The sequence below is a fragment of the Amphiura filiformis genome, chromosome 4 (genome assembly GCF_039555335.1).
Source record: "Amphiura filiformis chromosome 4, Afil_fr2py, whole genome shotgun sequence".
Classification (NCBI taxonomy): Eukaryota; Metazoa; Echinodermata; class Ophiuroidea; order Amphilepidida; family Amphiuridae; genus Amphiura; species Amphiura filiformis.
Window position 1 is genome coordinate 4171536 of NC_092631.1, and position 12997 is coordinate 4184532.

The following is a 12997-nucleotide window of genomic DNA, read 5'->3' on the forward strand; positions in this document are numbered from 1 at the left end:
GTAATTCCTCCTGTTTTAGTGATCGCTCCCATTTACTCATCTAGCGGGGACCCGCGCGAAGCGCGGGTATCCCGCTAGTTATGAAAATTAGGACAAAACAGAAATTGCAATTATCATGATTATGTCTCAATTTATTCTTCATTTCATAAAACTTCCTGATTATCTGCTAAAATAATTGCTTGTCAGTTATTCTATGCTACTTTTAATGTTCTGATGTCCGCAAATTTTAATACAGAGCATGATCTTTTTTTTATACGGAACAGGACAAAATTAGCTTAAATAATCATGGTTTCATTCGCGGCAACACGACCATGCACTGTGCAATTTATTCGCGTAACCTGTCTGTCTGTCCGCTGCGCCCAGTCGCTCCTCAACGCCGACGCTGACGCTGCCTTGCCGGACCTTTTGCGGACGCTCTGCTGCACCATGGAAACAAGACTGAAGTAAATAAAATGGCTACACCATGTGGATAAACATCTGCCGAATGTGCACGGATAATGTATATTTTACCTTCTAAATCACCAAAATCGCTGTATTTTTCTAAATCGCGATTTTCGGCAAGTTCACTTCTGACCACTTTAAACCATTTTTGGTCCGCCATAGCGCCTAAATGAAGCATCACTGAGGTAAGTTTTTAAGTCAAACGTTTAGATATGGCCAAAATCTAGATAGTGTTTTTCATTTTTTAAATTAGGGCCTGAACTTTTTTATCACCCATGATTCAAAAATTTGAACACGGGTCACACGTTTTTACTGATTTTTTGCCTATATTTTAAAAACTAAGCAAAATTTCGAAAAAATAAAAAAACACTTTCTAGATTTATTTGTCTAAATTAATAAAATTCATGTTTTACAGTTTTGATTTTCAAATAATTTTTTATGGCGGACCAAAATTTTTGGTCAAAAAAGCCGCTTTTTGGGGATTTTCTCGAAAATTGTACTTTTGACCCAAAACTGACATTTTAAATGGATTTATGAGCTCATTTCCTTTCAAAAAATGTATACTTTTATATACTTTCCATAAATAGTTTTCGAGTTATGAGGTGAATAATAATGGATAATTAGTGATCCTGTGTGCCTCCTTAATTGCTTTCTATATTATCATGTTATAGTAATATTAATGTATTTTGTGTATATTATCATGTTATATCATGTGTAAGTTTAAGTTATATTTGGTAATTTTTAAGGTTTTGCATTGTTTTCTCTGTAAAGCACCTTGAGGCTTTTCTGCATAGGGCGCTATATTAAATCTTTGTTTATTATTTATTATTATTATAATAATAATTTAGCTTTTTCTTATATGTGATATTATCCCGTTAGGTTGATTCTTACGAAAAGATCTACAGTGAAGTTGACGAGCTTGATGCAGTGCAAGTATTTGATTGCTGGTTCCGAGTTGATGGGAAACCGTTCAAGCAAGCCTTACTTAACATCATCAAGAAATGGAGCTTCATGTTCAAACAGCATCTAATTGATCACGTCACAAATAGGTAGGATAATCAATTATTTCTGACATCATTTGAGCAGAGTGCCCACCCCCCAATAAAAAGTGGAAGAGAAAAATGCCCCCAGACAAAAATAAAAGAGATAGTGAGGAAGGCAACGGAAAAGACAGGTGGTGTATGACGTGCAGTCCCTAAATTCAGTAAATTTTCATCGTCAACCGTGTAATTGAATGGGATTATTTTGAAATTTTAAAACGCTTGAAATGTCACAAACAAATAGGCCTATGTTGATAAATAATATAAATACAAGCTAAAACCGTTGGGGTTCGATAATGAACCCCACAAAACTAGCCGAGTATATGGAAAATGCCATACGGCCGGGCGGTTTCACGAGTTGCCGGCTCGATCATGTCATCCGCCGCCTGGGAAAAGAAAAGGGACACAGAGCCTGTTTTCCACCAAAATTAACTCTGATCATGGGCCAAAATAGTGTAAAATACCCAACAAATGTTTGAATGCTGCATGCGCACATTTTACAGTGATACAGTCTCTCTATAAACAGTGGTATATATATATCCCACTGATATATAGGGTGAAAATGATATAACCAGGAATTTCTTTGCCCAAAAATTTGTTATCCCCCCTGACCAAGAAAGCTGGCTAGGCCCCTTCAAGCAAGCAACATTTGGTCACAGTCTTTCAACTTGTGAGTTCTCCTTTTTTTCTCATATAGCTTGAGTGAGCTTCAAGAGTTCATCAAAGTTGCCAACTCGGGACTGACGAAGGAGGTAGAAGAAGGTGATTATAATGGTCTGGTGGACTGCATGGGTCATCTGATGGAGGTTAAAACTCGGCAATCCAGCACAGATCAGATGTTTGAGCCACTTAAACAGACTATAGAGCTCCTCAAGACATATGATCAAGAAATGTCAGAGGAGGTCCACACTCAGTTGCAGGTGAGAATTCTTTAGTTGCTTCATTTTGCTATGAAACTTGAATAAAGAGTGAACAGATTTCAAGGACATTTTGTGATCTTAGCATCCTCTTTTTAAGGTACCGTTCAATAGATATACATGAAAAAAGCTAATTTCCAAAATTTCAGTCGATTCAGACATTGAATTTGTGAGTTATGCGTAATTTCTTGTATCACAGTGCCCCATAGTCCACTGTGTTGTAATTTCTGTCTGCTGACAGACAGAAAATAGAATATGGATGATGCCTTTGTCATTTTGAACAACAAACTCTCTGAGAAAGTTTATGCACACAAACATTACATACATGTAGTCCTAGGTAAAAAAATGTCATTTCTTTGCAGTAAGTTGGGGGTGAGGCTGCCCCTTTAGTCAGGCTTGTTTAAGGTATCAAAGTATAAACGACTGGATAAGCATATAGGGCATAGCTGCTCTTCTTATTGCAGAATGCTTTAGGCTAGATAAAAGATGAGTCCGCATTTATCAAATGATAATTACAACCTTACATGAAAACCTATCAAATTGATCCAACAGTTTGGGCATTAGAAGCAAAAATGTGTATTGCAGAGGTCCGTAAAACAGGGACACACTCTTGGGGTGGTAGACCACCCTGCTAGTACTTTTGTCCACGGTCACATAATAATCTTATGTATCTGATTTCTTCAATTTTAATTTTTTTTTGCTTCTTTAATTTACCATGGTAGGATCTACCTGAACAATGGAACAACACCAAGAAGATCGCCATCACCGTCAAGCAACAGGTGGCGCCGCTGCAGGCCAACGAGGTGTCCATCATCCGTCGCAACTGCACCTCGTTTGACGTCAAGCAGCACACGTTCAGGGAGAAGTTCCGCAAAGAGGCTCCATTCATATTTGACTTTGATAAACCCTATGCCACCATAGATAGATGTCATGCAGAGATTTTTGCCATGGAAACTGACATGAATAAATTACAGGATTCGGCTGGACTGTTTGAAGTGAATGTGCCAGACTATAAACAACTCAAGGCCTGCAGAAGAGAGGTAGGTCTGATCTCCAGCAGCATATACTTTATTTTACATTGAGAGTAGTAAAATGTAAAGCAACTGTCTCTGTTGTGCTATTTTTACTTAAGGTATGGGAGTACAAATAGGCTGTGCTCTAACAGAACGGCTCCGTTTTGGTCCAGCTACTCAATTTAATCCTGGCTGCACTGTCTGGCTGCGACAGTTCCCAGGATGGTTGCAATATGGGTGGTCAATGTATTTTGAAGGCTGCAGTCAGGGCGGTTCCATTTGGTGTTAGGTCGCATGAGGATTATATCTGCTTGGGTAAATAATGTGGTTTGCATATTTGCTGTTCAATACTAACCATTATTCTTATTGTCTACTTTGTAATAATATTCTGCGTTCCTCCAGATTCGCCTCTTGAAAGCACTCTGGGACATGGTCACAATAGTGCGATCAAGTATAGACGACTGGAAGACCACACTCTGGCAAGACATCAATGTAGAGCAGATGGAAATGGACTGTAAGAAGTTTGCCAAGGACATACGGACCTTGGACAAGGAAATGAGAGCATGGGATGCATATGGTGGGTTGGAAGGCACTGTCAAGAACATGTTGACGTCATTGAGAGCTGTGAGCGAATTGCAGAACCCTGCCATTAGGGACAGGCATTGGCAGCAGCTTATGAATGCCACTAAGGTAATTATTGTTGATGTGCATGTGTTCGAGGTTTGATGTTAAGATGTCTAGTGTGTTTGACTGCCTGATGTTAATAGAAAAAAATGAAGTCCACAGATGTGGACTGGCAACTTGAAATTATGCTTTATGATGGGGTTGTGTTGTGTCAAATTAACATTGTCTGAAAATAACATGTGTCCACATTTGATCTGATAAGTTATGTTTCAAGTATATGAAATATGTCAACCTACAAGATTTAAATTTTTTTTTTTTATGAATGAACCTAGGTGAAATTTGCCATGGATGAGAACACCAACCTGTCAGATTTGCTGAACCTTAACCTGCACAACTTTGAGGACGAAGTCCGCAACATTGTAGACAAGGCCGTCAAAGAAATGAGTATGGAGAAGGTGTTGAAGGAACTGGACTCTACGTGGACAACAATGGAGTTTGGCTATGACAAGCATCCTAGGACAAGTGTTTCCATGTTGGTTGCCAATGAAGAGTTAATAGAAACACTAGAAGATAATCAAGTAAGGCAATATCCTTGTAGTATTGTCACACAGATTTATAATACTGGTTATACATCTTTTCAGGAGGACTTTTACCAAAAAAACTTTTATGAAAAACACTGATTGTGCCCGACCATCAAAACATACTCAACCAGCCAATTGCTGGCTATTTGAGTGTGTATTTGATTACCCACATCCAATATGGTGTGTCAAGTAATAGCAGGCTGATACATGATTGGTGTGAACAAGCATACCACACGCCCATAGCCCACATGTCCATCAAACGAGCTATCACCACTCTCCAGTATGTGATTCGTTGTGGTTTTTTTGTTTGCTGCACACGTCTGCGCCAATATCTTTCCGAACTAAGTTAAAAAATTTCCGATTAGCTGTTAAAATATTTTTTTAGTTTATTCTATAATCATCTCTTATTGCTATAGTCCAAGCCACCCATGTGTGCCTGGACATAGTGATACAGTGGTACAGGATTCGATGATCAGAAGGTTGTGGATTAGAAACCCGGCAATTTCATTGTGTCGTGGACTTCACCTTACCAGCTGCCAGAGGGAATGGGGAAAGAGGGACATGAGCTAAACGGGGAAAAGGGGACAGGTGAAAGAGGGAAGAGAAACGAGTGGAGGCGATGGGAACAACAAAGAAGAAGATGATACTGTCTTTTTAAATCAAATCATTTATTAGTCTTTGTAATCTCATTCTAACAGAGACTTTTTTGGGAAATAATATCTACCCATTTACAAACTGCCAAAAACATCATCTGACGCAGTTATTGCAACATGTGTATTTTAAGCATTTTTTGCTCATTTGGACTTTAATTGCTAAGATTGAAAAAAATGAGGTGAATATACAGCGTAACTGGGTGAATGATTAGCTTTGCAAAAATTCAGTTTTCAAAAGCATCACCACTCTTCAAGTTTTTATGACGGAAAGTTTTCCAACTCCGTTATTTATTATAGATTCGGTAATTATTGTGTTAAAATGAAACTTTGTACTTTAATTTGTTTTTGACATAACAGGTTCAACTGCAGAATTTGATGACCTCCAAATACATTGCCCATTTCCTGGAAGAAGTATCTGGTTGGCAGAAGAAGCTGTCTACAGCAGATTCTGTCATCTCCATATGGTTTGAAGTCCAAAGAACATGGTCACATCTTGAGAGCATTTTCATTGGGTCTGAGGATATCCGTAACCAGTTGCCAGAAGACTCCAAACGGTTTGATAATATAGATACAGATTTTAAGGTATGTATGTTTCATGTTCACCTATGTACATGTATGCTACCATCCCCTTATATGGACATGCATGGGTGGATGCCTATAAGTACGCTTCATAAGCACCCTGATATTCTAAATGTGTGGCTGCATGCTTATAAGTATGCTTCATAAGCACCCTGATATTGACTCTTTATCACCCTGTGTCCATGTATAAGCACAGGGATGTATGTAGGATTCATGGAATTCCAAAATTGAGGACCTCCCCACCCCCAAAAAAAAAAAAAAAAAAACAACCCATCTTTCATGCAAAAAGTGGACTTCACACCCCACAAAAATATTTTCTATTTTGAACAGTTCAATTAATGTGAAAAAGTGGTCCCTGGACGTTTTTACCCTGAAGAGTGGACCTTTTTGAGGGAATTTGTGGGGTCCCCCAGCTAACAGGCATGTATATGCATGCTATGGCAACTGCTATGCTATGCCCAAGTATGTACAATATGATGTGCTTAGATACGCTTTGACTGCAGTGCTAAATGCACAGGATGCATGTGGTATTGTTTATAAAATAAGCTGTCATCAGAGCCTTGCTTGCTTACATATCTTGGCCAAATTGTAACAAATACAATTGAGAGTGATGCATGTTTATTGCAGAAGTTTTAAAGTGTTCAATTTTGTTGTTTGTCTATATTTAGGAATTGTTGCTTGATGCTGGAAAGACACCCAATGTGGTGGAAGCAACTAATAAACCAGGCTTGTATGACAAATTAGAGGGTCTACAACACAAGTAAGTATTATAACAGGGCTTCAAGAAGCCATATATTTCCTATTTGTCCTAAATTTTTGAACTCGTCCTACTTTCCTATAGTCCCTCATTTCAAATCTTTAGTTTTGGTTTCTCTTTTGTTCAGAAACCAAAAATCAAGGGATTAAAAAGTAGAGCTGATCTGGTCTGCAATCATAACACTATTATGCTGGGAGGACACAGTACACGGTTGTTTGATGTAAATAGAATTGGCTTCATTATTAACTAAATGCAAACTATAGATGGCGCTATTTATCCTAAATCATATTTCTTAATTTGCAAGGGGTAGGTGATCAATTCTGCCTTTAAAATAGATGGAATAGGTGAAACAGGCAGCAAAGAAAATTTATAAATATATTTTATCAAAAAATAAAACAAAAAGTTTGTATTAAAAGCTTGAAGGAGTAATTTCTAGTAACTAAATAGCGCCACCAATTTTGTCATAAATAGATACATTTTATATCCAAAAAGCTTAAAAATATGCTGTAAAAGTGAATAATTTTGTAAAAGAAGGAATTTTAAAGTTGAAAATGACTCATAAGCATCTGTAAACATTAGCACGGTATCGCTTTTAGCTGTTTAAGCCTTAAATTTGGTTGTACATGATGTTTTGTTTGAAAAATTAATAAATGATCACATCAAACAGCCGTGAGTATAGGGTTTATAACCAGAAGTATACAATAGCCTATTGTGCTAACATAATTATTATCATGATTGATATCGGAAATCTATCCCGCGGACGACAGTTGATGCTCTCTGTCGAAGGTAGGTGGCATATTACACTCACGAGTTCTAGGCCTAGAAATCATATACATGCGCGTATATTGAAGGATGGGGCAGGTGGGGGATTTGTTTGTTTGTATGAAACATAAACGATGCATGGAGATGATTTGATTATGAATTAGTTTATTATCCCGGAAGCACAACCCATACCTCTTTAAGAGGGGCTCCCCTCCCTATATAACCACCTCTTCCCTAAATTACCCCTTTCCCCCTCCTCCTCCCCTACATTCGATATCTTCATCTCCAGCTCTCCTCCCCTTCTCTTTCACTTCCAATGCTCTCTCTCATCTGTTTCTCTCTCTCCCGGCCCATATCCCCCTTTAAGCAAAAGGTAGAAACAATGAGTTTGATATCTTATGATTCAAGTGGTTAGGCAGGACAATAGGAAACCACGTGACCAAAACCAAAACCAAAACTAAAACTAAACATTTGAAATGAGGCATTGTTACAAAATTTCCAATAATTCCTATATTTTTTCAGAATTTACAAAATCAACATATTTTTTCAATTGCACTAGTAAATTTTATGTAAAATTGAAAATTTTTGTGCGCTGTTGTTGTAAATTGTCAGCAGGTCAGCATGTAGATTTTACTGAATTCTATTTTTTGCTCAGTACATCATACCAGTTCAAAATGATGCACACATGCAAAAGTATCTTTACCACTTTATTTGTATCTTTACCACTGTATTTGACTTTCACTGTCCTATATGCTTGAAGCCCTAAAGTATAGGCAAGAAAATCATGCAATTTTAACACCTTAAGTTACAGCTGCAGCCATTTGAAACGTTTTTGATATTTCTAACATTTTGTGAGTATCATGGAATATTTATAGCATTATTCTATTTAAAAGGACTTCATGATTACGTTTCTTGGCTCATAAAATATAAGAAAAGCTTTTTGAGAAATCAAAAAGAAAAAAAAATCTGATACCTGTTTTGAAATAAGTATCAATAGTAGTGTGTATTTATTATTGTGATCAATTAAATGTGATTTATATTAGTGCATTGAATAGGTATGATAGATCTAAAGAGGAAACCAAAGCACCTGCTGTTGTGTATAAACAAAAGGCATGTCCTTGACATACACAGTCAGACTCTTGTTTGTTTTTATGCTATCTATTTGAGTATGTTTGAGTACCCATGGTGGGCTTTTGGGGCACCTAATGTGGTACCATTGAGTACATCAATATTGTGATTGTTTGGCTTCATCCGTTGGTTGACCAACTATATAGTAGGTGCACTGCAATGTATAATCCAGAATAATAGTTACTATATTTTTCTTATTCAAAAAGTATTATCCCGTTTTGCTAAATAAAAACGTAGTTCAATCCATACTGGGGCAATAAAAGTCACATTTTATATTTGGCAATTTTTTGGAAATAATGGGCCAAAAATATGCATTCTTAGGACCGTTTTGTTTGCTGTAAAACGTCTAATAGCAGTCTATGAACTTAAATTCTGTGACTGCAATTGGCCCTTATTTCCAAAAATTTGGACGATATTAAAATTTGATTTTTGTTGCCATTTTGTTCCAACTAAATAATTAGGATTGAACTATATTTTTTTTGGCAAAACTGAATAATATTTTTTTCATCCCCAAAAATTAGTAGTGTATTTTTGTGTGATCGGGAGTAAGCACTGAAGGATAGGCGTAGATACCTCACTCCTGATTTCCAGTAACACAGTGGTTTTACCACATTATATATCTTATACTACTATAAAAATGGAATTTTTCATGTGATTAATTTTTTATGCTTTACCAATTTTGAACGGTTTCCCTTGTTTTTAAATTTGTGATTATAAGTTTCCATACATTGACACAAAAAGAATATATTTGCGCATTGTTATTTTTTTGTGGTAGCAGCTTGGAAGCGAAAAATATGCAAATTAATGTAGCTCAAAAATGTCACTTTTACAGTACCTTTTGAAGTAGACTGGGGTTGTAGCAATATTATCTATGCCATATTGTGATTGACATTGCAATGTGATTGACATTGTAATGTGACAATTTCTTTACAGATATATGACCTATTGCAGTGGTGAGGTATTTTATTACAGGGTGTTGCCAAAAAGTTAGTTTTGGTCAGCATAACGTATTATGCCTAATCATGCATTCATTCATCAATTTATACAGACATACTGGTTCATTGTACTGCATCCATACTCAACCATGTGTGACACAATCCGATCTAATCAGACCAAAGTCAGTAATAATGAAATTGAGATATATACTTTGATCAGGTCGTAATCAGCGGGCCTTATAACATCGCGGAGTAATATCAAAATAGTTTATTTTGAGAATATTCTTGTGACATCTGGCCAGAAGCATTCGGAATTATTAATTTAAGTCCTCTACTTTGTCTACTTTCTTTAACACACAAAATAAAGACCAGGCAGGTCAAGTAATAGCACTCAATAATGTGGGTCTACTTTTCGGCGTAATGGGTAAAAGCCTAACATTTCCCGCCTATTATGAGCTGATCAAACTATATGTAAAAATAAGGAATAATGGTAGTATAGCTCAATTTTCAAAATTTCCAACTTTGGTTTGAGTGGATCAGAAAGGTAGAGGTTAATGATTGCGCATCAGTTATTGTGAAAAATCAAAATATTTTGCTTTGGGACCCGAAGGAAATATTCTGAGGTCCAAGCAAAATATTTTAGATTTTTCACAATACCCGAAAAATATCTGATGCAAAGTAATTAATCGCATTCATAACCATCAATTTTTAATTTGTGTGATTCCATCTGTATGTATTATCATATTTTTTTAAAAACAAAATACAATTTTAACTTTATCTTTCATTTAAAGGCATATATTGGAATGTCATCTTTCCCTGGGTAAGATCTGACACCAGGCCAGCCCATGGCCAGAGGGTAACATGAGTAGGTTTGTTTCACCTTGAAGGCAAGGATAGTCTTGCTAATATGGGCTAACTTTCCCCTAGGCCATCCAATATGCCATGATTTAGTAGGACTACAACTGATCTATACTGGTCAGTTTATACTCCTATTTCCACATCTGTTAATTTTATATGTGCCTTTAACCTTCAAAAATTGAATAACTAACAGCTGCTAGTGACCAATAACAAAGTGCTTATAACCATATGATCTTTAAATATGGTAGTTGAGTGTGTGAAAATTGTTAGTTTGCGTATTATACGCATGCTTGAAAGTCCTTATAGTGCATATTACCATACCAAGGGACTGTCTTTTGGAATTTGCAGAAGAGCATTTTAAAATAGCTCTTCTGGAGCCTTCAAGGAGAGTTGTTCAGAGCATTTACAATAGAATGTAAGGAGAGAATGGTCAACTAAGGAGAGCTAAAAATTACTCTCTTATATCAGATTTAAGGAGAGCAGTAGAGAGTGATTGCTCTCGCTCTCCTCAAAAGGAAGTCCTTGCATACCACGCACATGCGAAAGTCATTAATGTTAAGAGGAGGTCCACTGTTGTTCATCACATTCCCATTTTGGCGAATAAATAAGTTTGATTGGTCTTATGCATCACATATATTCATGAGGGTATGAATGTCAGGTAACACCATGTGAAACAATATTACATGGTGATAATTACCCAGCATGCATTCTGATTTTGAAATGCTGTAAAGAAGTATTATAATTATAATGCTGTACTGACTAATAGTTGTAAGCATTGGGCTATTCCATATAAAATCCACACTACCCCTGTGGAAGCTTTTGGAAATATCTTCTACAGGGGGAGTATGTTTTTCAAATGTAAATGGTCAGGGTTAATCATTTTGAAACCCATATTCCCTCTATATTATGGCTTTACATATATTGTCCACAACTGGAGTGAGTATTTCAAATAGAAGATACCCAACCATCTATTCTATTTGAAATTCATACTCCCTCTGTGGAAGACTTTAGCTAAATCTTCCACAGGGGTAATGTAGACTTCAAATGGAAAAGCCCATTCTCTCATCATTGTGTCATTATTATCCATCCATAAAAGTACCATAATTATAGCATATCCATGATATTATATAACACTTCACTCTTTCACTCAAACTTGTTTCATTCAAGGGGGAAAAGGCAAATATTGCTTATAACATTTCCATGAAAGGGTGCATTTATTAAAACATTCTAACCAACATGAACTCATATGACCTTGCTTTTTTAAGCACTTTAAGGGATCTAGAATGAGCGTTTTATTGCGTTTTCGACAGTATTTTTTGTGGGACATGAGAGCACCTCAGACCTATCAATTGCATTCTGAATCTGAAGCATGTCTTTCTGATATCAAATAATTTTCATTTTTGAAAATCACAATATAATACAAATTTTATGACAAATTATAAAAATTGACATTTTCAAATTTTTGATATATAACAGTCCTCGAAGTAAATTATATAAATCTAATGATATATTCTTAAAGTGTATGTAGCTGGGAGGAAAGCCGACGGTCAATTGAAAATTTTGACCTTTCATATTGAAGATATGGATTTTTTCCCAAAAGACCTAATTTTTTTGGTGTTTTGGGAAAAAAAAATCCATATATTCAATCTGAAAAGGTCTAAATTTTCAATTGATCGTCGGCTTTTTCATCCCACCTACATACACTTTAAGTATAAATCATCAGATTTAAGTTTACTTGAGTACTGTTAAATATCAAAAATATCAATTTTAATGATTTGCCATAAAATGTGTATTAAATTGTAATTTCAAAAATCAAAATTATTTGATATCAGAAGGACATTCTTCGATTCAGAATGCAATTCGATATGTCTGATGTGCTCTAATGTCCCAAAATAAATACTGTCCAAACGCTCATACCCCAGCCCTTAAAGGAACATCATTTTATATTTTATCTGCAACCCGGTAGCTTTGACAAAGCTCATTCAGCCTGTAATGTACATTGCTTTTGTCTTTGTGGTACCAACCAAAAGACTTTGAACCTGGGACTCCAAGAGGTTCAATTCCTGCTCAAGGACAATATTTCTTTGTTTGGCTAACTGGAAGGAAAGAATTAGTTGAAATCATACCTTTTATCCTAAGGCCACTAAAAAAACCTGTTCTGCTGGTGAAAATATTTCTTTCTGGAAGTGGCTAAATGACCTTAAGAAATCAAAAGCATGTTAAATCCGAAAACTTTTTTGCAAACATGTCAAAAATTTTCTGAAATTTTTCCAAAATATATAAGTCAAAATCAATCCAATTAGGCCAAAAAACAGCTGTTTTTAATTTTGTCGCGAAAGTACAACAGAATCCTCACTCACAGACCTATGAAGGTAACAATATGTTGGTACCATAAAAAAAAAATCATCTTTTAAACAAACTACTGTAACAGTGGTAAGTTTTTGCGCAGTAGCAATTTCAAAACTTTTTACTTGATTTTATTAAGTTTTCTACATACATATAGACCTATAGTTTTGCGCAAGCTCAAAATTTGCCACTTTTACAGTATGAAGAACATGCCTCTAGCTTCTATTGAATCAGATCAAGTTACATATTATAAGGTATCACCAACATCTGCTGCTACTGTTACAACTTGTAATTATTAGTCATTTAAAAAAAAACAATGTTGAAAAATACATTAGACTTTGAGCTTTCCCTTCGGTTTTAACT

General features: G+C 35.9%; 1 pseudogene; it reads left to right on the top strand.

Annotated features, from left to right (window-relative positions):
* LOC140150481 (dynein beta chain, ciliary-like) overlaps window positions 1-12997 on the top strand; it is a 111523-nt pseudogene that overhangs the window by 44201 nt on the left and 54325 nt on the right.